The 26,258-nt window shown below is 40.3% G+C and overlaps 1 protein-coding gene across 2 annotated transcripts in view; it reads left to right on the top strand.

Annotated features, from left to right (window-relative positions):
• The window catches only part of fhl3a (four and a half LIM domains 3a), a 394,693-nt gene that overhangs the window by 195,126 nt on the left and 173,309 nt on the right, over positions 1 to 26,258 (top strand). The window lies entirely within an intron of this gene.

Here is a 26,258-nt window from a genome sequence, read left to right as displayed (position 1 = left end):
TGGCGACCAGTCAAGTCACGTCCTGTCCAGTCACGGCAACCAGTCCAGTCCCATCCAGTCATGACGACCAGTCCAGTCACGTCCCACCAAGTCATGGCGACCAGTCAAGTCACGTCCTGTCCGGTCACGGCAACCAGTCCAGTCCCATCCAGTCATGACGACCAGTCCAGTCACGTCCCACCAAGTCATGGCGACCAGTCAAGTCACGTCCTGTCCGGTCACGGCAACCAGTCCAGTCCCATCCAGTCATGACGACCAGTCCAGTCACGTCCCACCAAGTCATGGCGACCAGTCAAGTCACGTCCTGTCCAGTCACGGCAACCAGTCCAGTCCCATCCAGTCATGACGACCAGTCCAGTCACGTCCCACCAAGTCATGGCGACCAGTCCAGTCACGTCCCACCAAGTCATGGTTATCGGCTCACCTTTTTCCCAATGGTTAATTAAAGTTCCACGCATTGCACTTGATTCCTTTTTTCCCTGCATTTGGGTCCACCATTTCTCAACTACTTACGTTCCACCCTGACATTAACTTCCCAGTGCTGATGTCATTGTACTTCTTTAGGCTTCGCATCCATTGGGACTGAATCAAGAGCAACTCTGCTGGTCGCAGACAAGTAGTGCACTCCATTTTGCCTCCTGACGCCATTAATTGAATATCCGACTTCCCAGTTTTCTTGAACGCAGCACTATTGATTCTGAGACATTTGCAACTGCTAGCTAGGAATTGAACAGTCACATTTGATTGCATTAAAAAAGAAATTGCAAAAGGTAAAAAAAAAATAAAAAATCCTACTAGGGCACACTCTTACAGGATGGGGGCTGTTGAGGAGAGAGGAAGGTGAGAGCGGGATGGCAGGTGGTTGCTGTCACACCACGTTTTGCTGTTTGACACAAGTGCAACGTGTCAATCAATGGCTTCCACCCTGCTCCTCCTGTGGGGCTTGTGCTGATCGATTTCTGAGCGTGTTAAGAAGTGCCAGGGGGTGTTCGCACCCGCCCGCACACACATCGCTCCCGGAGTGTGAGGTCAGGATGTTTTCAAGCAGCAATTTATAGTACTGTAACTTTACCCCAAACATCAACTGCTTCAGAATCGCAAAACACTTCTCTGCCATAGCTCAAATGAATCATTTACAAATATTTCATATAGCAAAAGTCAAGACATTTGACTTTGCACAATCTGATGACAGCTGAAGGAGAGAATGCCTATGGAAAAAAAAGCATAAATATTTTTAAATAATAATAAATATTTGACCAAAAATATATTTTAAAAAATACAGACATATACTGTAGTACACAGTAAATTCTTTAGCGTAAATTTGACTCTATTTAGAGCGGGATTAAATAGATTCACTTTTAGAGTAATATTTTCACTTGGAATAGAGTAAAATAAACAATTGGAAGAAATAAAAAATAAAAGTGACTCAAGGTAGGAACGAACTCACGACCTTCAGCTTGGGAGACAGCCAATCTACTCCTTGAGCTATGCAGCTCCTGTATTCTGCTAGTATATCGCTCATGTTCAACTGCAGCGGGTTCCATGATTGCATGGAATCTTCCTAACTCCGAGACCAAAAACGGTCTCTTGGAGAAAAGCAATCAGTAGGAGGGGCATAGCTCAGGTCTCCCAAGCTGAAGGTTGCGAGTTCGTACCTCAACCCTTGAGTGAGTTTTATTTTATATATTTTTTATTTTTTTATTTTACTCTCTTCCTGAGTTTACTCCAAAACTGAGTCAAATTTACATTACAAAATTTACTGTGTAGAAAATAGTAAAACCCAGTTTAGATTTTAGAAATATTAGACAAAATCACATTACAAAAAATAGAAGTTTGTCTGTCTATATTCTATCTCTCTCTCTCTCTTGCAGTATGGTTCACAAGTGTTTAAAACGTCTGCTTCACAGTTTTTGTGCTTTGGATTTAATTTGCGAGTGCTCAGGCTCCCTCCTGCATTCCAAAATCCCTGCATTTTAAACATCCATAAAACAAAAAAAAAGAAAAAATATCTAATTTTTTTTTGTATTTGAGTAATCCAGTATTAATTAAAAGTAATCAAGTTACATTACATGAATATTATGTTACTTGGATTACATTGCTAACTATATCAGAGTCAATTTTTAGAGTTACCCTCCCCAGTCTGCTGCTTCAAATAAACCTTGATGCCTGGCGATCGTGGCACGCGTGTGCATCCGCCTGGCAACCCGGCGCACTCGGCGTTACCGACGTCCGCTGCCGTCATCGCCGCGTCTGCCGGATGCCAAGTCAACGAGAAGTGGAGCAATGAAGTGAAGTGAGGTCACGCATATTGTTATGCAAAGGCCGAGCTGCTTCTACTTTTATCTCCATCAGTCTTCTTACTTTCTTTTTTTTCTTCTTCTTCTTCTTCCTTACACCCCCCCTTTACTCCCCCCCCCCCCCCCCGCTGCACAGTGGGGGTAAGATGCATGCCGGTGCCCAGGTGGAGAGCGGGAGAAATCAATAGCGAGGCCGTTTGAAGTTTTCTGAAAGACTTCCCGGGGAAGGCGCGCTTGTCAGGGTGATAGATAAAGCTGGCGCCTCAGTCAGCCCCCCTGAAAGATGCGGCCGGAGAAGACGGGAGCGCCTCACCTTTTTTAAGTGGGGGCCCTAATAATAAAACAGCATGAATAAAACATGGCGGCTGAAGCCGTGCGCTGCATTAGCACCGCCGTGCCACCGTTATAAATGATACCGGTGGCCCCGCCGCCATTTGGGTAAAAGCCCGCAGCGTGCCTTTAAGAAGAGGGGGGGGGGGGGGGGGGCCTCGCCAGATGGATTGATACGTGCGTTGAACACATTTATTTTCATGTTAGGCGGCGCCAAGAAGAATAAGGACAAATTAGTAACTTTTAGTGCTGCATGCTGATTTATTGGTTCTGGACCGCTGAGGTCATGATGCTTCCAAGCAACAATTCATTGTAATAGTTACCTGAAATCAACAGCTTCAAAATCATGTTTTTTTCTATTTTAATAAATGTATAAAGGCATGTTTGTTCAAACACGACATGAAGCTTGCATGATGACTACTGTTTATCAGTATAAGAGAGTGGCAAAAAAGTCAAAATATCACAATGAGAGCCAAAGAGAGAATGATTAAAAAAATAATAATAATAATTAAATACAAGAAAATAATGCAAATTATTAGACAAAAACACTATATGAGAAGGTCAACAAAATAGACAAGTAAAAATGAAAAAATAGCAATGAATTAACAAAAAATTACACAAATATTTGGAAAAATATTCAAATAAGAGGGGGGGGGAGATGAAATACAACAAAGACCATAGGTCGTTTACCGTGCCCACATTTTCGAATGCTTTATGATGCAAAGCCTTGAAAAAATACCAGTACTGAGCACCGACTGCAGTAAGTTTTCTTCCGTCAATCTAGGTGAGTAAAGACGATCCTTCTTAGTCCATGTATTTTTTCAAGGCTTCGCGTTATAAAGCATTCGAAAAACGCACACACACACACACACACGCACACACACACACACATACCAAAAAAAAAAAAAAAGGGAGAACAATGATGATGACATGTCAAATGATCAATACTGAGCTCTCCCCAGAAAAAAAATAAAAATAAAAATAAAAAAAATAAAGCATTCGAAAATGTGGGCACTCACCGAAATCGTGAGAATCCGTTAACGTCGGGGCCGACGGAGAGACGTTGTGCCCACCTCTGGTAAAGACATTAGAAACAAATAAAATACCTGGTATGCCTTCTGCTGTATACTCCATATTAATAGAGCATGTAAAAACTACCGATGCAGGGGCAGCAGAGACAATAAAAACAGCAGAGGCCCCAGTATTGAACCCGGTGGAACACCATACATGAATATTGCACATATTCGTCTGACCACTTTCTTTTTTTTTTTTATCTCGACAAAGTATGAAGGGATTACAATAATAAAGAAATCACACGGCATACCATCACAATATCCACAAGTCGACTACTGAGCTCGTTCAAACTCCCTGCAGCACAGATTGGCCAAACAATATAAGAGGATAAAACCGGGGTTGAATGAAATGTGTTGAGAAATCTACAGCACTTGACGTCCATGATTATTGATCCCCTTCCTTATTTTGCACTCGAAGCTCTTCTTCGGCGTGTCAAAGTGCAAAAACCTCCGTGGCAAGGTTGCACAAATTCATCATTCATCACACAAAGAAAGCCCGGCCCGCCGCTCAAAGGCCGGAAAGCACTTCACAGGCAGATATAAATCTCCCGGCGCCGACGCCCTGACCTCGTTTGTTCGGCCCTGACCGTTTCTTACCCCGTGGCCCGTGGGCCGGTTACAACTGCCGGACCGCGGCGAGCTCTTCAGGCCCAAGGGTAAGCGGGGTCAAGTGGCCCGTCGCCGGGGTCAACGGCTTTCAATAACCGTGCCCCCCGGGGTCAAACTCTTGACCTGGCCTCCAACCGGGGGCCGAAGAGAGAGGTCAAGCCTTCGCCGCCTCCGCTTTGGCTGCTGCTTGCAGGTGTCGTGGCCCCCTCGTTTTGACGAAAGTGTAGCAGGGCATCCGCCGTGATACGCCTCATGCGGACATGATGGGCTGCTGCTGAGGGAGGCCTCGGAATTGCGCTTGTAGCTACTAACTGATCGACCTCAGTTTGACACGGCAAATCTTTGGAGATGTGTTGGGTAAGGTTCAAGTACATTAGCATAGCAGTAAATGGATTAAACCTTCATCCATCAATACTTGACAGTCAAGTCCATTTTCTTGTTTTTCCACCAAAAATACACCAAAATGTGTACAGTGGACCTCCATTATTCGTGGGGGAAAGGGACAAATAGCAATAATTAAGCTTAATGCAAACTAAACATAAAGCCATTAATATTTGTGAATTATTTTATTATATCTCTTTGACTGCCAAAAACGTTAAATAACGTTTAGTAAAATCCTATGGAGGAGTGCCAAAGACGTTAAAAGACGTTTGTTTCAAAACAGAGGTGAAACTAACCATTTTCTATTGTTGATTACTCAAAAAGGGAATAAGGTAGAAACAAACTTTTTTTTCTGATGAAAGATGAGAGTCCAATCTTTCATTTGGTGTTTCCATAGTCCAAACACATAATTTTCTGTGGACCTTGAAAGATCAGTCAAAAGATCAGTCAAAATGCTTAAATCGGCTGGCACCCACGGCATCCCTTTTCTAAAAACGTCTGGCAGTCAAAGAGTTATTTATTATTAATTAATTATGTATATTATATTTTGTTATTATATTTGTTATACTGTATTATATATTATATGTGAAAGTTGCTGAAAAGTTTGTCCCAAAATCAATAGATTATTTGAAGGGCTAGAACGATTAATTGGCCGGCACATTTAAGCGACCAATATTGACACAAATGGACTGAAAGGATAAAGTACTGTAGTGTAAAGCAGTGACCTTTTCTGCCTGTAATTCATACATATATCATCGTATATGTGAAGAGACTTTAAAATAATTATTTTGTTTATTCATTTTTTTTTTTTTTTTAATCGGCCCATTAACTCTTTGACTGCCAGACGTTTTCAGAAAAGGGATGCCGTGGGTGCCAGCCGATTTAAGCATTTTTGACTGGTCTTTCAAGGTCCACAGAAAATGTTGTGTTTGGACTATGGAAACACACATACTACCAAATGAAAGATTGGACTCTCATCTTTCATCAGAAAAAAAAGTTTGTTTCTACCTTATTCCGTTTTTCAGTAATCAACAATAGAAAATGGTTAGTTTCACCTCTGTTTTGAAGAAAACGTCTTTTAACGTCTTTGGCACTCCTCCATTGGATTTTACTAAACGTTATTTAACGTTTTTGGCAGTCAAAGAGTTAATTGGTTATTGGAATTTTAGTCTGTCAAATACTGTCATCGCTCAGTTATTTTTTCTGCGCATAGCATAGCATCCATGAAGTCGGCGCTTGAATAAGAAGCCACTATTCTTACATCACAATGCTGACAATCAAATCTTCTTGTTTCTCCACACTTTTGCCTCTCAAAGGCTTTTGCATAAAAACGACTAGACTTGCATAGATGCCGACTTTAAGCCATGTCACAGATGAATTTTGACATGTTCTGCATCCAACAGTGGCAAGAAAATCATTATGAACTAAAGGTTAACATGTTCTCTCAATATTACAGATTTCCATCTCTTACAAGTGTATCTGGAACGTGTCCCTCCGCAATAAACAGGTGTTCACCGCGCCTGTTACTGACCACTACATCCTCATACCAAAATAACTCAATGGTGTTTTTATTCCTAGTTTCCTCAAAAGTCAAAAATGGTGACACAGTGTTTACATGATGTCACGGAGCAAAGTGCACTCCGTGGACGAGTAGTGCTAACAAAGTCACACTCTATAAGTAAGTGTTTTCAGACACAGCCGCACACACTATATGAAGCCAAATGACATCATCGACAGCGTCCCATTGATCGCCATTAAAGCTTCCACTTTCGCCGTGTGTTCGCTCGCCGGAATTTATGACGACATTAGAACTCCTTCTATAAACAAGCGGGAAGGTGACAGTGAAAAGTGAGACAATAATGCGTTGCGTCTTGTTTTTCCCCACTCCTGTATGTGAGTAATTAACTCTGCCTAAAAGGTTGTCTGTTCATCGCCACGTGTTTGTTGGAGGCTGTTTGCAATGTTACTGTTTTGAATTGACAAAAGGAGCCAATCTTGGACATTTGTTACCGGACAATAGCGGTTTTGAAAACAGGTTGTTGGCCTCTGACGCCATCCCAGTTTGTAAACTTGGTCGTTGAACCGGCAAGACGGAATCTCATAGGTTAGCTGAGCGCTAGCTAGCTAGCTAGTATGACAGACATGACATGGATGGAAGACACAAATGGATTTAAAACTTTACCAAAAGCACATTGGGTTCGCCAAGGGCCCGTGTATGGTGAGGGAACCTAGAGGTTAAAGTAGGTTATTTTAAACGATAAATGAAAATTTCGGGAACACCTTGCGCCTTTTTGCTTCTCTTCCAATGCAGCTACCAATAGCATCTGCCATTAAAATGTTCCCGTATTCTCTAACATTTATTATGCCGAAAGGGGTTGAATGTGAAAGACAACCATAATGTGTATCAGTCGCTAATGCTAAATGCTATCTTGGGTCAAACATGATCAGAACTGAATGCCACTCACCATTATCCAACATTTTTTGCTCGACCCCAACAGCTATTGGAAGCTGGTTGTGCCGTTTTACCTCGTGCCGGTCACACATTGTAACTTTGCCAATATAACGCGAGAAAGCCCAGCTTGCGTTGTCTGACCGGCGACTGGCAAACCATGATTCTTAGATGGGAAAGCAAGCAGTTCTAGTTCTGGTCGACGTCTGCTACGTAAAGCCGTCCTTCTACCGATGCGAATGAGAACGCAAACAGGAATTTGGAAATATATAGGAAGGAATTTAATTAATTTTAATGCGTTTATCATATGACTCGCTATGACAACTGTGTGATTGTCGTACACATGGCAAAAAAACGGGATGCCGGGACAGGACCTGCGTAATATCGGGACAAAACAATGAGGTTGTCAAAGTCAACCTGGACACGAGAACCAAGGCTCAAAAACTGGACTGTCTCGGCCAAAACGGGACCTCTGATCACCCTAGAGCTAGCGCATACATTTGTTATCCGAATTGTGATGCCATGCTATTTTGTGCTAGTGTATTATGTAGGCTAGTATGTACATGTATGCTAGCTAATAACACTAAAGGTGGTTTGTTTGTGTTGAATAGTTACTGCAACAACCACTGAATAGTTAATAGATGTTAATATTGTAATATAAAAATTATTGTTTAGTTCGCTAAGACCAGAGGTGGCAAATCCAGGTCCAGAAAGGCAATACCCTGCCAGAGTTTGGCTTTAGCCCTAGTGCTAGCTAGCTAGAACTCCCTAGCAGGTAAACAAGCACCATGGGTGCTAGCTAGCTAGTTAGCTAGCTACATAGCAGGTAAACGAGCACCATGGGAGCTAGCTAGGGAGCTTGCTAACTAGCACCTGAGGCTAAAGCCAAACTGTGGCAGGATTTTTACTTTCTGGACCTGGATTTGGCACCTCTGGCTAAGACTCATTCAATGCATTGACAGAACTTAAAAAGTGGGAGTGTTGAACCTTGACATGTTTTATCTGAAGCGTATATTTCATTGCGGGCCCAGTGTGCTTGCACCAACGCGAGCTTGACAAGTGATAGCTGGCGTGATTACGTTTACAGATGAAATGTCAGCACGGCGGCAAGGCCAAAGTGCTGAGTGGTACTGACCCAGCAGATGGCGCCCGGCTTGAAGACCGTACGTCACGTGAAAATTTATGAAGTGGCTGATTGAGTCGTTTGGGCTGTCACGAAACTCCCATCGCGTCGCATAATAAAGAATTCGTTTTATTCCTTTTCCTCCCATCTCCCAAATTTTTAATTTTTAATCCGGACAGCGGCGGGAAAATAAATGCCTCTGTCCGCCAGGCTATGGTAAATAATTAAAATTGAAAATTGATTGTTTGCACCAGAGCTGGGATTTATGGGATAGGGGGCTCCACCGCAGCTCACCCCCTGGGGGACCCACGCACACACACACACACACACACTGGCCATGTTCCGTGTGCTAAGCATTTTTTCCACATTATTCCACCACCTAATATGCTAAGGCGAGTGTGTAAAAGGGGTGAGGGAAAAGCAGAAGAGGAAGAACAGCGCTTTGTTACACTGCCACCCCCCCCCCTCCTTCCCCACCTTTTTTTGGTTTGAAGAAAAATCAATAGATTGCAAGCCACCCAACTATTTGTATTTATCCCAATGTCCTAACATTCAAGGTCAAAGTCGCGGTTAAATTAAAAATCCGGCAACAGGTAAGCTAGTGCTTCCTCACCTCCCCAGCTCGGGTGGCCTCCCCGTGACAGCCTCAGCTGACTAATGAACGGGGGGTGGGGGGAGACAAATAATGGTGCACGCTGTTAAATTAATGAGGGCTGAAATCCGGCTGTGTTTTTTTTCCCCTTAATGCTGCTGACCGCGTTAACTGCGCCGTGCACGTGGGTGTTCGCCATAATGATAATTCACCTCGTGTAGCCGCCGCGCAATTCAAGATGGATCTACCTTGCCGCCCGTGGCTCGTGATGCATTTGCTCCACATCAATTAAGACTTGCCACTTTAAAACACACACACACATATATATATATGTATATATTTATATATGTATATATATATATATATATATATATATATATATATATATATATATATATACTGTATATATATATATTTATTTATATATATATACTGTATATATATATATTTATTTATATATATATACTGTGTATATATATATATTTATTTATATATATATACTGTATATATATATATATTTATATATATATACTGTATATATATATATATTTATTTATATATATACTGTATATATATATATATTTATTTATATATATATACTGTATATATATATATATTTATATGTATATATATATATATATTTATATATATATTTATATGTATATATATATATATATATATGTATATTTATATGTATATTTATATGTATATGTATATATATTTATATATATATACTGTATATATATATATATTTATATGTATATATATATATATATATTTATATATATATTTATATGTATATATATATATATATATGTATATTTATATGTATATTTATATATATATGTATATATATTTATATATATATGTATATATATTTATATATATAAAGCTTTATTTATGTATTTATTTATTTTATTGTGGCATGTGGCCAATATTAGATTCTGACTATGAAAACAGTGAGCAAAAATATTGCGATATCTCGGTATTAAAATGACAGCAGTAAATTGTCTTCTTTTTTTTATATTTGGGTAAATAAAAAAAAGCATTTTTTTAAATTAAAAATAATGTATTTTGTTTTTCAAGAAAATGTAGAATTTTCGGTACATTAAGATCCGTGTACAATGTTCATTTTAAATAAATAAATGTCAGCACTGGTGAGCTATTTTTAGAAACAGAGCTGTGGGCTACTCATGTTATCCTTAAGGCTAACTAGTACCAGATCATATTGTGTCCTGCTTAGAAGTCCCCTCAGCTCATTATGGTGAAAAGCCAATATTAGATTCCGACTGTATGAAACCAGTGAGCATAAATATTGCGATATCTCGATATTAAAATGAGAGCTCTAAAATGTCTTATTTTTTTACATTTAGGTAAATATATATATACATTTTTTATTAAACACAATGTATTTTGTTTTTAAAAGAAAATATATATATTTTTGGTACATTAAGAAAAATGTACCATGTTAATTTTAAATAAAACAATGTAATCACTGGTGAGCTATTTTTAGAACAGAGCTGTGGGCTACTCATGTTATCCTTAGGGCTAACTAGTACCTGATCATGTTATACCCTGCTTAGAAGTCCCCTCAGCTCATTAGCGGTTATTGAAACTTGACTTTTTAATACTGGTCTGACTGGCAATCGGCCCATGCCTAGACCACAACAATCTTGGTATTGCAACCATTTTGGGGAATTGCTGTAAAGTAGTTGAATTAAGAACATATCTATCATTCTACTACCACAACCCCCCGATATATCTGACTACAAGCAAGAAAGCATCAATCTCGATACAATTCAACTTTTGTCACTCTGCCCTTCAACACCTCACTGTTGCTCCACACACACACACACACACACACACACACACACACCCCAATATGGTGGCAAACATGCAAATGCGGGCGAGATAACCTCGGTGCCGTGTGTCTTAATAATTAAAAGACAGTGGTATGAAGTAGCGGGGCGGGCGCTGCTTTATTTATGAGAGGAGCGCGCACAGTGAAGTGATTGTGTTGAAACCAGGCGAGTCCTTGATCCCTGACATAAGGGTTTGTCTTTTCGGGGGCATATTTGAATATCAATGCGCAGACATGATCATCACCCCTGCTAGACAGACCACACACACTCGCAGTGAAGCGCTAGGGCGTGTGTGTGTGTGTGTGTGTGTGGGTTCAAAGGCAAGACGCATGATCAAACACACATCAATGGCGTGACTCACTGCATGTACTCGCATAGATAATGCATGTCTCCCTATGCAGGCTTACATACGTTAAGGGGTCAATCAGTGTGTCATCCTTTATTAGATTTGTATACTACAATTATTGTTAATACGACCACACAAGGGCGTTTTTCATTCTACACGACTCTTTTACCTTGTCTTTTAATACCAAACCTCTCGGTTGCGATTCATTATTAAGATAGCCAAGTGTGTGACGATGTAAATCGATTGCGGAACTGCTCAGATTATTTTTCCTGGTCACGTCTCAGCATTACACGGGGTCGCTTGTTACTAGGCAGAATAGGCGGGGGGGACAATCAGTCATTCCCCGTAGGCCAATGGATGACAGCAGCACTGAAGGAATTATTCTGAAAACATAAACATAATTAAATCTTCATCATTCACCGTTTTCATCATTTAGTCGGCCTTGACCTTGAGCTGAGTTATTGGTTTTGTGTTTTATGGTGAGTCGTCAAATTTGGAAATCTAACATTAAAAAAAAAAAAAACATTTATTAATTTTTTTTTAATTTATTTGTTTTTTTTTAAAAAAAAAAAAAAAAAAAAAAAAGGAGAGCAATGATGATGTCAAACGAATGAACAATACTGAGCTCTCCTGAAAAAAAAAAAAATTGGAAATCTAGAATTCTGCACTATTTGGGATTACTCAAGTAGTTTAGATTTGGTAGCAATCCTGCAAAATATGTAGGACAGCATCTATTGAATATTTTGGATAGCCTACTGAAAATGGAATAGAGTAATCAGGTGTTCCGATTAAAAAAACAAAACATTGCACTTAACTCTTTCACTGCCACTGACGTTTAAAGACGTCAAGTAAAAACCTACGCTTCACTGCCAATGACGTCAAAAGACGTCATCCAATGATTTTTTTTTTTTTTTTGAAACGGGTAGAGGAAACCCTTCCGCATGTCTGGAGAAAGTTTCAAGTCTGTCTGTTGTGCCTAATGACTATTTTTGGCCCCTAGAGGGCAGCGATGACTCTCTTTTGACAAGATCGGGTGGGCGTCAGTAGAGGCGGAGCTAGAGCGTCGAGCAGGAGATGAGAATGGAAGACAAAGGAAAAATGGCGGCCGGTCGCGAGGAGCTCACACCCGAGACGTTTTTTTCAAAGACCAAAAGCATCGCTGAAAAAGCGAAAACACAATGTGCAGAAGCATTCCCACAATTATGAACGTCGCTAGTTGACTAGTTGGCCGGCGGTTATGCTAAAACTTTGGCTAACGCTATTGCTAGCTTGGCTCGCAGTTCCGTCGCTGTAAACAAAGTACTACACTTACCAGATGCACCAACTTCCTCGCTCCCCATTCTCCAAGCTTGCTCTTTCTTCGGCTCACATTGGAAGCTTGCCGTGTTGTACATTATTTTCTCAGGCTACCAGGACGTGTGCCGTGTCTGTTATGTACAGCGTTAAGCGCATTCTTGATGCCGACTGCCGTTCGCAACATGATGCGTCTTCCTGTTCAAATTGACCAACTCGAAAAGAAATAGGCTTGCCCGACTCGTGTTGCCCCGGCATGGATTCTCGCTCCTACCAAACGCAAACCGCATTGACATTCCATAGCTCAATTCGTTGAGTCTGACCGCAGCGCAAGACAATCGTCCACCTCCGCAGCAATCCATCAAACCCGCCCTAATTCCGACACGCATCACTGCCACGTACTGTAAGGCTCCGCTTTTGTTAACACAACAAACACAGCCTAGCGTGCCGCGTGGTCGCCATCAGCATCACCGCGCTTGTAAAAAAAAAAATCAATTACCTGTACTTCCATGAAGGGACGGAGCGCTCGCACCATGTCCACCGGGGGAATTACTGGTATGAGGTGGTCTTGCAGGGGTCTCAAATAATTCCATCTCTTCACATTAGCGGGCCAATACACTTCCCTCGCTGCGCCCTGGGCAAGCACGCTCATTAGATCTGCATTGGCTTCTTTTCTCTGAATCAGAAAGGCATTGGAAAACAATACCTATCGCAAATACATGCGCACTCTATTGGATCATTCATTCATCACACTCAAGATGTTCGGTCGGGCCTCTGACCTTGTAGAGTTGATTTATAGAGTTTTGTGTTTAATGGCTAGTCATCAACTTTTGCTCCAGTGATGAAAACAGTCTTTACAACGTAGCGTCGCCACCGGGCATTTGGAGTTTTAGTTCAAATTTGGTAGCAACAGGACAACATCGCGATGACAACAATGGTTTTGCACTCTAAAAACACGTTGGGTCGAAAATGAACCGATCCTCTACTTTGGTCGTTTTGACCCAACTTTGAGTCAAGAAATGGGTCTTTCGACGTAAAACAACTCATAAATATTGGTCAGATCCTTTACTTGGGTCAAAAAATTGGGTCATTTTGTATAAAACAACCCAGAAAGTTGGGTCAAATTGACCCATGAAGTGGATCGGTCCATTTTTTAAAAATCCATAATTCAGGGATGTGATTTTTCCGCTAATTCGCGGAATTCCGCTTTTTTTTATCTCCCCCCCCCCCAAAAAAAAAAAAATATTTTTTTTTTTGGTAGTTCATTGTGTATGCACATGACTCCGACAGATAACATCTTCTGCTATAACAAAGACATTTGTGGTATGCTCTAATATGAGTTACTTTTCATTTGGTCATGATACAATTATTTGTTCATGAAATTTGAACTCTTCAACATTATTTATGTGTTAACTTAGTAATCACATTAGTTAGATATGATGATATTCTCAGTGATAGTTTTTAAAAGCAAAGACAGTCCAATGTTTTTGAATGTGACTGATTTTGAGTTGACTAAATGTTAAAAATAAAAACTAAACTAAAAAATGTTGCCATTTTATATGGGATAGTTCAATATACATTGAAAATTTATGCTGTTGTTTTGTCTATTTCTTTGTCATGTGAGTGCATTGAAAGTACTTAAAAACACGGAAAACCCATGAGCTCCCCTTGTCCCCCCACCGGGGTACTGCCCTAGACCTAGCTGGGTGCCAGCGGCCCCCAGACCCCCGGCTAAATTTTCAGATAATTTCACTTTGGTCAAATCACATCCCTGATAATTGGGTTACTTTTTGACCCAGCTGTTTTTAGAGTGTTCAATAATGAGTTCAATTTTGTTAGCAATTGGACAAAAACTCGAGGATGAGTTCGCCATTGAAGGGCCTCTTGAGTTATTTGGTGTTTTGTAAAGTCAGCAAATTTTTCCAACACATTTAGTAAAGTTGAGGAATGTTTCTTAACTCTTTGACTGCCAGACGTTTTCAGAAAAGGGATGCCGTGGGTGCCAGCCGAACTATCATCGCAATTAAATGGGCTTTTGATTATGAAAGATGAGGGCTTTTTCCGACACACTCAAATTGATGTATGGATGTCATGACGAAGGTAATCGATGATTATTACGGCGACAAATCCGTCCTTGACTGTTCTCAAGAAATTTGTTAGTGCTAAAAAATACCAAAAGTCTTAAAAAAGTCTTTAAAAAACAACAAAAAAAACAATTATGAACATTTACTACACATTTTCCACGAAAACTGACTGATCCTCCTTTGAAACCTTTCTTTAAAATTCTATATTGAAACCCTACTTAGAAACCTTAATTCTTTGACTGCCAGACGTTTTCAGAAAAGGGATGCCGTGGGTGCCAGCCGATTTAAGCATTTTGACTGATCTTTCAAGGTCCACAGAAAATTATGTGTTTGAACTATGGAAACACACATACTACCAAATCAATGAAAGATTGGACTCTCATCTTTCATCAGAAAAAAAAGTTTGTTTCTACCTTATTCCGTTTTTCAGTAATCAACAATAGAAAATGGTTAGTTTCACCTCTGTTTTGAAAAAAAACATCTTTTAACGTCTTTGGTACTCCTCCATAGGATTTTACTAAACGTCATTTAACGTTTTTGGCAGTCAAAGAGTTAAATTTGATCAAGATCCAGCCCTGCTTGAAATGCAATTTAAAGGTTGGTGGTGGTTATGAGTGTGTTGATACCTGGAGTGACTTCAGCATCCAAACAGGAAGCAAACGAGTGTGTGTGTGTGTGTGTGTGTGTCATGTGTCTGGTTTTAATGTGTGATATGGTAACGTGTCAAAATATGGAGAGAGAAAAGCGGCACCTTTGTGCGCACACACACACACACACACACACACACACACACACACCTTTTGCCACGAGGCTTTTTCATGAGTCCACTGGAATCACAACATAATACTCTAGTAGAAAAGCTGTTTACTGATATTCCACTTGCACAAGGGGAAATAAAAATGAAAACAAAAGTTTGTTTGTTGAAATGCTCCATCGGGAGAAAATATACAGGTTCTTGCTGTGAAGTAGCAATGAATAAGCAAAATCTTTTTTTTAGCTGCTTGTTTTTCAAACTAATTCATTTATATCATTTTACCCATGACAAGTTTCTCGACTCATGACTTGGCATCTACCCGGTCCAAGATCCGCCATTTTCTTTCCCCGCTGAGCCGTAACGTTGTTGCACATTCAGAAACAGAAAACAACTCACTAAATTGAACAAAACCCGTGATTGGCGACGAGTCGAACCCAAGCTCTGCGCACAGGTGTGTACACGCACATGGGGAAAAAAAAATCTCAGTTATTCACTTCCTCCCACACAAGTACAGGAATCCCATCACAGGGATCCATCTCTCGTATGCTACGCTATTAATAGCTAATATGCGGCACCATTAGCATGCACGGAAAGCCCCCCCCCCCCCCCTGCACTATTAATAGGACGTGTCCAAATCACGGATGTCGCATTAGCGGCTAACCGCTACAGCACGTTGGGGGTTTAAGTGTTGCTAACCGAGCGTGCCTGCTTTATTATGCCTTGTGTGAATAATAAAATCATCACCGCCACACCTCTTTCACTCCTTTTTTCCCCCCCATCTCTCTCTCTCTCTGGCTCTCTAAGCATCACATTGTGAATATTTAACTTCCTAAAATAGGTGATTTGTAGTCCTCTGAGGGCCGTACAAGAAGTTAGGACAACTTGTAGTGTTTTATTGCCCACCGCTATTCACTACAGGCAAGTATCAAGTTGTTGTTGTTTTTCCCCGGTGCTATTTTTAGTGGTATGCATGTACCGGTCTGCATTTAGGTTGAGGACGTAATCAGCGCTCCTTCTTCCAAAGTGTCCTTAAACTAAACACCGACTTGTGTGTTAATTGTCACCTCGTCAGCTGAGAACTACTGATTTACCGTACAGTTGAAGTTTAGTGCTTTAAAAAAAAGAGAAAGTTTTATAGTGGGGATGACTGTACCGTTATTTTGACAATTTGCGTACAAAACTCGAAGTTGATCATTGGCTTACTTAAGTCCAAGTATTTTCCACCTTAACCGACACCTGACACATTTCGAGTCTCGGTTCTAATGTTCCCTCCCATGAATACGTTGGAGGTCATGCTTCAATCCCCGTCGCCTGTCAACGGAGAGCGGCAGAAAAGGTCCCTCATCCCAACAACCTCCTTGGATTGGCCATTATCCTTCCATAAGGTCACAGCTTGACAGCCAGGACCCGAAACAGCAGCGAAGGAACCCCCCCCCCCCCCCCACACACACACACACCCCTTCCTTCCTCCAGGAAATTGATTATTGATCGTGAGCAACAACATAACTGATTGAGGGTGGCAACGAGACAGGCAGAGCGAGGGGAGGAACACGAGCGAGACCGCAGGGCTCAATAAAGAATGATTGAAGCGCGTCACCAGACGACATGCTGACAGGAAGCCGAGCGGAGACGGCGGCGGCGGCCGCCGTTCGGTCCCTTCGAAGGCCTCGGAGTTTCTCGCCGTCGCCTTTTAGCATTCTGTGTTGTGATCTTTGCTAATGCAGTATATTTATATACAGTATTGTGACTAAGTGCATTTCAAATTGGAATACTGTCGATAGTATTATGTTTAACACATTTTTATGCTGCGTGAAAATTTGAAGCCTAACTAGACTAAGAAATTGTGTGGGAATGCTGAATAGCTAAATGCTAATATTGGAATGCGTGTGGAATGCTTTAACAATAATGTTAAATGACATTGAAAAAAATGGATGTTTAAGCTGCAGGATTAAAAAATAGAAAAATAGAATTTTGAATCTCTACTGCCACCTGTGGCCATAAAATGAAATTGCACACTCCGCGCACATGATGTCACATTCACAGAGTGCGGGAAATTCAAACCCGAATCCAGTCTGCAAACTACTGGCGAAAGGCTTGTGGGAGTTAAGCTAAGGTGTTAATCTACTAATTAAAAAATGTTTCAGTCATAAAATGGTCAAATAAAAAGACTATTCAGAAGATATTTTGGGTCGAATTGTTACATAGGGCAGCTTTAAATAATTGAACAATGACTATTACGTGAAATTGAAGTTGTGCTAAATTGTATTCCAAGTGGGCAATCGAACCCTGAATTTCCACATGCCAGTCATTTGCTTTAATGACTGCACTATTGTGGATATGGCTGTGATTTTTGTAGTAGTCAATCCCGGAGATATACCGGTAAATTACTTTTCATCCTTCAGTTTTGAAACTTAAAACTATGGAATCCAGCAGTCCACTATTAAAGAACTTGAGCACCTTAACTCGCATCAGTGGTTATACCACGCAATCATGATGTGAAGTTAGTTAGCCATCTATACCCACATAATGTATGTCCTTAATGCTGATGTAGCACCTTTAGAGTGCCTCATTGATGGCCTTGAGTGTGCGCACATCATGTTGCGAAAGACGGAACATCAAGAGGGGGGGGGGCGGTAGGTTGAAGATGGGGCGGGGACAAAATGGACAGTCCAATGTGATGTCCGGCGTGTGGACAGGAGCTCACGCTGGCGTGGCCATTTTAGAGCGCCTCGTCGTCAAAGCATATGAAATCCCTGCGATGACATCTGGACATGTTGAGCAGTGAAAATAAGGTGAATTAAAGCAAGTTTAAAAAAAGAAGCTAACCGCTATTACCACGGGTGCTCGCTGTAATGTGGTCCTGCTCTGAGCTTTGACGGTTCGAGACCAGCGAAATTACAGATGAAATATTCATAGACAAAGCTTCTAAGTACAATAATTGCATATAGGACAGGAACAATGAAGGCAAGCAGGCAGGACGTCAGTTCCAAGTGGTTAACAGAGGGAGGGCACTAATTATTTAAAGGCGGTTTATTTCCATTTGAGTCTCTTTAATATCCGTTACATCATGATTTAATCAGCCCGCATAAATATTCACGGCCCACGCCGAGCGGCAAAAAGCCTCTTGTTCAACACCCAATGATATTGATTCAAGTGTTATTACACATTTTGCTCAAATAAATGAAATACAATTACCACCTAGATAGCATATTCCCCCTCTGCCATCTTCTCTCCTTTATTTCTCCCTGCTCCATATATAGCCCCCTCCCCCCCCCCCCCCATTTGTAAACTCTAACCCCACCCTCCCCTCATCCAATCACCTTTCTGGAAGCACGGTGAGAACATTGTGATGAATAACAATTGGCGAAGGGAAATGTTTGGATGCGCCACTGGATGCCGGCGCGCTCGCTGTATCGTGAGATGAGCTAAATGGAGTTAATATCCAACATCGCACATCACACTAGAGGTGAGAACATATTGCACGGGGACATTATCACACGTAGAGTAACACACTGTAATCAGTAGAAAAACTCCCAATTGAACCTGTGGGAATTCATTTATTTACTCCAACTAATATGCAAAACTAACAAAAAGTTAGATGAGCAGCGTTCATATTTTTTCTATACATGTTTATATCCATACTGTGAGACCCTAAATACTACTTAAATGTCTACTGTAGCCTATATCCTTAATTGATTAACAATAAACAAATACATATATAATAAACCCTCCATGACAGATTTGAGGTTTGCAGTCCCGCTATTTTGCAGATTTGTTTTTGTTACATGTTAGTCTCTCGTTTCCACTATGGAGCACTCGATGGCGGCATTCTTATTTAGGTTGAGACAGTGTAAATCTAAAAGAGGAACAAAACAGGAAGTACTGGATTTCAGCACAGCCTAGTTTTTTGTTGAAAATTATTGAATGTCATCCTGCTTTTTATGCCTACAGAAAGTGACAGCTATAGGTTAATATAAGAATGTACATCTTTGGGTATGTATATTGTGAGATGATAAGCTGTTTAAGAGTGTTAAAGAGCTTTAAAAAACGTTTTTAGAGTGTATTTAAACCAGGTATTTCTAGGGGGATTACGGTTGAGGTTGCGGGTTCAATCCCATGCCATTTTGACCAAATTGAAGTATCCTTGAGCAAGATATTGAATCCCCCCCCCAGTTGCTCCTGATGTTGCGTCATCAGTAGATGAATGAGTAGTCGACTGTAAAGCACTTTGAGGGCCTTCTATGGTGCAGGGATGTGATTTTTCCGCTAATTCGCGGAATTCCGCTTTTTTTTTATCTCCCCCCAAAAAAAAAAATTCCGATTTTTTTTTTTTTTTTTTTTTTTTAGTAGTTCATTGTGTATGCACATGACTCCGACAGATAACATCTTTTGCTATTACAAAGACATTTGTGGTATGCTCTAATATGAGTTACTTTTCATTTGGTCATGATACAATTATTTGTTCATGAAATTTGAACTCTTCAACATTATTTATGTGTTAACTTAGTAATCACATTAGTTAGATATGATGATATTCTCAGTGATAATTTTTAAAAGCAAAGGCAGTCCAATGTTTTTGAATGTGACTGATTTTGAGTTGACTAAAACTGCCATTTTATATGGGATAGTTCAATATACATTGAAAATTGATGCTGTTGTTTTGACTATTTCTTTGTCATGTGAGTGCATTGAAAGTACTTAAAAACACGGAAAACCCATGAGCTACGCCCCCCTTGTCCCCCAACCAGGGCACTGCCCTGGACCTAGCTGGGTGCCAGCGGCCCCCAGACCCCCGGCTAAATTTTCAGATAATTTCACTTTGGTCAAATCACATCCCTGATGGTGGAAAAGCGTTATATAATTGATTGACCATTTTATGAAAACAAAACGAAGCCTAACATTTTCCAACAAAATTTTATTAGCATTACAGATTCCAACTGTGGGGCTTAAATAACAGTGTTTGTAATTAGGCGCATAATAATAAATAGTTATATTAGGGTCTGTCACTGTCAAAAAAATGGACCAAATTCACCATCAATGTCACATTTTTCTCATTAAGTTGGTTTTGTGCAGTGAGAAGAGCCCGAACTCGACATCGAAGCCATCTTGTTTTCAAGTATTTATTGTATTTTTTTTTTACCAAATTATTATAGTCATTGTTATTATTTTGGGTATTTTTTTAGGCAGTTTGTATGTCTATGCTTGGACTTGATAGACATCCGCGCAAGTGTCAAATTGAACTACTATTTTACAAGTCAAGTGCTTCTCAGAAGGGAAGGAACTCTGTCTTATAAAGGGAAAACTTCCTTTATAGTTCTCCCAACTTTACGATATTCCATGATGTACTGCGCACAGAATCACAGCTGCCGTGTTGAAGAAGCGCGTCCACTAGAACGCATAAAGTGAATATATGTTTGGGAATATCTATATAGAGAGTGTCAGAGAATATTGTTCCATTTCACGAGACAGCTGAGCTGTAATCGGCCTGAGGGGACACTTACAAACACATGAATATGACCCGAGCCAGACACAAAGAGATGACACACACACACGCGCGCGCGCACACACGCAAATACATTTGTGTGGCAAGACAGACACAAACACAGACAGTGTGGACATAAGCAAGACTGTGCAAGGTGTTTGATGCATGCATAAATACTCTCATGCATGCATGAGCACCAGCACATACGTACACACACACGCACACACATACTGTATACACACAGACCCACACTGCTACTCACCTTAATTGGCCCACCGAGCAACACTTAAGAAGCCTTTGAGAGGAAGACGGTGGGAGATAGACATGGAGGAGGAAGGGGTGGGGAAGAGATGAGTGAGGGCATGAGGAGGAGGAGGAGAAGAAGAAGAAGAAGAAGAAGAAGAAGAAAGCTCCCCATGCGTTTCCGTGGGTAATTACAGATGCAGATTTGCCACTTGCAACATGGCTGCATTCATTTCCATCCGCGCTCTGCCCTTCCCCGCTGCCCCTGGGGAGGCACAGACGTAACGTGCGTGCGTGCGTGCGTGTGTTGGAGGAGGCAAATCTGAGAATCTGCATAACAAGCTGCCAAATAAGGAAGGGAAATGGAAGCGTGCGTGTGCGCGTGTTTCGTGTAGTCACATCCGGAAAGTATTTGGACAGTTTTGCCTTTATGCATCTCTGTGATGGATTTGCTTGAAGTAAATCAATATCGAATGAAAATGTAAGGTTTAAGATTATTTGAAGATTTTTTTTTTGCCATGGCACTTTTGCTCCCTATTCAAAGCATTTGAATATATTATTTATTTACGTCTTTAACTCTTTTACTGCCAAAGACGTTAAATGACGTTCTGCAAAAACCTACGGAGGAGCGCCAAAGACGTTAAAAGACGTCCTCCCATTTTTTTTTTTTTTTTTTTTTGAAACGGTTGCTGGGAAGGCTTGCGGAGCTCTCCTGAAAGTTTTAAGCAGGTCTCGTGAGCCTAATGACTATTTTTGGCCCCTAGAGGGCAGCGATGACTCTCTTTTGACAAGATCGGGTGGGCGTCAGTAGAGGCGGAGCTAGAGCGTTGAGCAGGAGATCAGAATGGAAAACAAAGGAAAAATGGCGGTCGGTCGCGAGGAGCTAACGCCAGAGCCGTTTTTTTCAAAGACCAAAAGCATCGCTAAAAGAGCACATTGTTGATGACGATGATCATCATCGATGATGAAGATGAGGGTGACTCCGTGGTTGGGAAGCATTGACGCGGCAGTAGAAGACGTTAGATGGAGCTAGATGGAGGAGGGAACGGGCAATGGCGAGCGTTTGCAAGCAGCTCTACACTTACAAGACGAAAGGCATCGACCAACGCTAAAAGAGTACATTGATGACGATGATGATGAAGGTGAATCCGAGCTTGACGGCGAAATTGGAACCGCTGACGCGGCGGCTATGACGGTGTCGTAACGCGGAGCGCAACCGAGCACGCACAGGCGGACGTTCGATCGGACGACGAAGAGTGCCCCGAGTCCAATGCATATTCATCGGAGGAGTGTTACAGTCTGCTACTTGCTATTTATTCCCCGGAAAAAAAGGAAAGTGTAACGTGTAAAGTTTGCACGCGAAACGGACAAAGTAAAAGTAAACTTGTGCGAGTCCAGCGGCGTCTCCTTGCACGCAGGAGAGCGTTATAAAAAGAAAAACTGTATTTGAAACATCCACATAATTGTAAGTAGTACCACAGTTGCACACATTTGGAAATAGTTTGCGAAATTGTTTTGTCAAATTGTTACACTGTTGAATGGAAATAAACGCGTTTTGCAATCAAAAAACACTTTTTCATTGTTGGTGAAAGCGTTTTACAGAAGTAAAGCACTATTTAGGTGTTTGTGGCATCATTCATGGACAAAAAGAAGTGTACAATTCACTAGAGTGCATGAAATAACATCGTTTCACAAAAAGCTCTTTTTCTCCGTTTTTTGTTTCAAAACAGAGAATTTCGGTGAAAGTAACCATTTTCTATTGTTGATTACTGAAGAACGGAATAAGGTAGAAACAAACTTTTTTTTTCTGATGAAAGATGAGAGTCCAATCTTTCATTTGGTCGGATGTGTGTTTCCATAGTCCAAACACAACATTTTCTGTGGACCTTGAAAGATCACTCAAAATGCTTAAATCGGCTGGCACTGGCGACATCCCGTTTCTGAAAACGTCTGGCAGTCAAAGAGTTAACATTTTCACCTAAAATAATCTCATCCTTCATGGCGAGATTTTAATTTGAAGTTGTTAATTCTTTCTGTAACATAGTTTGTTCCACCAGATGGCGCTACTTTTACTCTTTCAAAGCATGCAGCAAAAATGTCACATACTATAATTTGCAACACAAGAAGAGTTCCAAAATATCAAAATGATCCTATTATAAACCTGAATGTTAGAACATCAATTAGAACTTCTGGCTTTCAAGATGTATTTTTTTATATGAGTCCTAGTGATGGCACTACATTTTCTCATTCAAAGCATGCATAAAAATGCCATGTTTTATTTACCCCTTGTTTATCCCACTGTAAACAAATTCAATTGTTAATGTTCCTATTGAATGTGGGCTACACAGTTTCAATTTTGTATTTGCCCACTAGATGGCACTACGTTTTCCTTTTCAAAGCATGCCGAAATATGTAAAAATGGTCCCAGCAAAAAACATTTCTCTTACCATAAAATAATGCGTTGGTTACAAAATTGCTATTGATATCAATGTTAATAATCAAATATTCATTTCATTCATTGTTTTACTTTTTATTATTTGAATTCAATAAATATAATGAATAATGTTGAAAACTTGATGTGCTTAGTAAAAGTTTTTACAGCATTTTTTAACTGCAGGACTAAATTATTAGAATTGTTCAAAAAAAAAAAATAATTAATTTTCCTGTGGGGTTATTAATTTTTCCCATCCATGCTTATATGTACTGTATATTAATTTGTCATTATCGCTTATGATAAAACGTATGTTCTCGTGTCGTATCCGTGTTTTTTTTTTGTTTGTTTACACTGCGTCCACCTTGGATCGGTTGCCCCTCAATCACAGGCCAAAAACGTTAAATAACGTTAAGTAAAATCCTATGGAGGAGTGCCAAAGACGTTAAAAGACGTTTGTTTCAAAACAGAGGTGAAACTAACCATTTTCTATTGTTCATTACTGAAAAACAGAATAAGGTAGAAACAAACTTTTTTTTTCTGATGAAAGATGAGAGTCCAATCATTCATTTGGTAGTATGTGTGTTTCCATAGTCCAAACACATAAATTTCTGTGGACCTTGAAAGATCAGTCAAAATGCTTAAATCGGCTGGCACTGGCGACATCCCGTTTCTGAAAACGTCTGGCAGTCAAAGAGTTAATAATCATGATGATAATTCATCGTTTACACAGTATAAAAATCAAGCTAATATAATCTTCATCCCACTCGTCTTCCACCTTGAGAGAGTACAGGTGTTCGCCTCCGTCTCAGCCTTCAGCGGCGTGGAGATTGATGGCCAGCACGCGCTCTTAGCAAGAACGTGTTGTGTGCCAATTTTCGCTTGTGAAGTCTATCGTGAGGCTCTCTGTCTTGGGTTTTATAACCTGCATAGTCGATGCACACACACACACACACACACACACACTCACAAACGCACACACCTCCACTGTAAGACCACCTGGCTTCCCGCGAGCCATCCGCCAGCCAGCGGCTCGGCCCGATTAATTATCTCGGCGCTTAATTGAATGTAGAGGGACTCTACAGGGACAGCTCATTAAACTGATGTTTGTCTCCGCTGTTTATCTACGCCCGGCTAAAAGATACACACATGCGGGGGGATGCCTTACAATACAGTATGTGTGGACAATTTTGCTGCAAATCTGGATAAAGGTGCACATCCAGCCATTTTTTTTTCTCCATACACAGTAGGGTAAATAATCAATTCAATTGAAATGAAATTAATTGAATGTGCTATGTACTGTTTGCATCAATGGAACGAGAACTTTGAATTTGGACAACCAGACCGTTACATATTTTGAATATGTGAGCTGGTACTTGCAAAGATGATGTTCCCGTAATATACCGTATATTTCGAGTCCTGTCATATATAACTAACAAACAAACAAATACAAAACGTCATGCTCACATACGCAAACAGAAAGTAGCCTACTGACTAACTAAATGAATGGACAAACATCCGTGATATGATCAATTTCTCACTTTTGTTAGAGGTGTCGCTGGTTGGATCCAAAAGCACGGAATAGGATTAGGGGCCAGTGAAATGAGAAAAAAAAAGTTTGGCAGAATTCTCACTTTATTCTCAGAATTCTCACTTTAAAGTCAGAATTCTGTTCATTGTTCATTTATTTCAGGCAGCAATCATAATCAACAATTTATCAATTTCTCCAGACAATACTTAACTAAACCTAGCCTGAAAAGGAGTGGGAAGTCCCACCCCTAAAACTCCCCTAATCTAATTAATATCAAACTATGAAAACAAATTTAGCTACTTTCTTGCAAGTTTGCAGTAACCAACAGCGGTTTCCATGAATAATGAAAAACAGGAAGTAAGAGAGCCACTACATCGTGATAACTTACATTGATGTTTCTGCATTTGGCAATTTATTATTATATTATATTATTAGTATGGGATTTTTTTTAATGGGATTTTTTTTAATGGGCTTTAGGTGAACTGATGAATACACACACACTCGCACGCATGCACGCACACACACACGCACATACACATACTCACCCACATACAAAAAAAAAAAAAATATATATATATATATGTGTGTATATGTATATATATGTATATATATTTAAAAAAAAACATTTAAATTTTTTTAATTTATTTGTTTTTTAAAAAAAGGAGAGCAATGATGATGTCAAATCGAATGAACAATACTGAGCTCTCCTGGAAGAAAAAAAAAAAAGAAAAAAAGAAAAACATGAAGTAAAACAATGTGTTAATTAATTAACATGACATCAAAAGCTCATACCAGCAACAAACAGCACTTATCAATAATTCTAAGACAAAAGTATACCAAAAATGGTAATGGACAATATGCACGCAATGATAAAAAAGCAGCAAGCTCAAACATACACTATCACAATAAGATTAATATTCTGACTTATTCTCAGAATTCTGACTTTAAAGTGAGAATTTATCAGTTTATAAGGTACGCCCGGGATTCTAGCCTCCCCTTCCTCCCCCCCCGAAACCCCCGACCCCCAGTGGCCATCTTGGACAATTTATTAGGTACGCCCGGCATTCTCGTCCCCTACCCACCCAGGGTGGCGGCCATCTTTGCCTATTGATTAGGTATGCCTGGGATTCTCGCCCCTTATTTCAACAAGTGACCCTATTTCAACAGGAAATGACCCGGAAGTGGCCTAAAATCAACAGGAAGTGAACTGATTTCAACAGGAAGTGAACTGATTTCAACAGGAAGTGACATGATGAGAATAAAGTGGGAATCCTGCCAAACTTTTTTTTTTTTCTCTCTTCTTTGGCCCTAATCCTCTTTCGTACAAATGGAACTATCCCCTCACCCAATTAAAAAAAAAAAAGGTACAGCTGTTTGT

Source organism: Vanacampus margaritifer, chromosome 9, assembly GCF_051991255.1.
Source record: "Vanacampus margaritifer isolate UIUO_Vmar chromosome 9, RoL_Vmar_1.0, whole genome shotgun sequence".
NCBI classification, from domain to species: Eukaryota; Metazoa; Chordata; class Actinopteri; order Syngnathiformes; family Syngnathidae; genus Vanacampus; species Vanacampus margaritifer.
This window is presented reverse-complemented; position numbering and strand designations above follow the sequence as displayed.